Here is a 1028-nt window from a genome sequence, read left to right as displayed (position 1 = left end):
CAGAGCTGCTGCGGAGCAGAGACATGTTAGTCTCTGCTGTCCTTCTGCATAGCGCTTGACTTTTTATGCCTGATTATATGATGTTTTCCTGCTAGTATTGTGGCCGCTATTGAGGAAAGGAACACTGGGAAGGTGCTCCCGTGTCTGCGGAGGAAGAGAGAGAGGCTGCGGAGTTTTCTGTGTCCGGACGCCGGCTGCCGTCGTCATTCTGGGTCGCCATCCCAGCAAGGACAACCTCTTTCATCGTGTTGTACGCATCAGACACACACACACACAAATATAGAGCTCTATATGAACTATTTTTTTTTTGCTGGCCAGCTTCTTTTAATTTTTTTTTACCAAGGACCCTGAAAGGATTCCTCATGATCTATTTTTTTTTTTCTTCTTCTTTGTGGGTTTTCCAGAAAACTGTATGACAAAGTGTTGAGACAGTTGGATGTGTTTCAGTCCAGTAAATTGTAATAAACCTAACTGGTTGATAGTAAACTGCTATCTGAACCCAAGTAAATTCTGTTCTTTGGTTACANACCTAATGCAAACAAAATGTGTCACTTTGACCGTGAGTGCCACAGTGTGTGTGAGCTGAAAGCTGAATGAATGCAGCCAAGAAACGCTGACAAGGCAATATGCTAAGTAGCTCTGTGTTTGGCTAGCTAGCCTAGCTGCTACACTACTCTGCTAAATAACTAAAGCAACAGGTAATTTAATTACATTAATTTTACTGCACCTGTGTTCGTCTCGTTTTCCTCTTCTTCTCTCTCTCTCTTTTCTTCCTGGGGCAGCAAACAATTGACGTTTTGACATTTGACGCTTTCTGAAGTTATTTCCATTACAAAACTACAAATCTGCAAAGCAGCAGCAGTGGAGGCGGCAGGGGCGCCAGGTGCAGGAACAAACCAGCGAGGGTGGGGCTAAGCAAACAGTCGTTATATTTAGATGTAGTATTTAATATTTTTTGGTATGCAGCTAAGTCAGTGCAGAATCTTCCATATTTGAAGTTACATTAATACATATTACTTTTTTGTTTG

The 1028-nt window shown here is 42.2% G+C and overlaps 1 long non-coding RNA gene across 1 annotated transcript in view; it reads right to left on the bottom strand.

Moving 5' to 3' along the window:
- Positions 1-1028, bottom strand: part of LOC103131258 (uncharacterized) — a 2522-nt gene extending 1494 nt beyond the window's left edge. The window contains exon 1 of the long non-coding RNA XR_001660543.1: positions 728-1028. This is a non-coding gene — a long non-coding RNA (uncharacterized LOC103131258). The remainder of the gene's footprint in view (positions 1-727) is intronic.

The sequence above is a fragment of the Poecilia formosa genome, unplaced genomic scaffold, assembly GCF_000485575.1.
Source record: "Poecilia formosa unplaced genomic scaffold, Poecilia_formosa-5.1.2 Scaffold736, whole genome shotgun sequence".
NCBI classification, from domain to species: domain Eukaryota; kingdom Metazoa; phylum Chordata; class Actinopteri; order Cyprinodontiformes; family Poeciliidae; genus Poecilia; species Poecilia formosa.
Note: the sequence above shows the minus strand (reverse complement) of the source record. Positions and strands in the feature narration are given on the sequence as shown.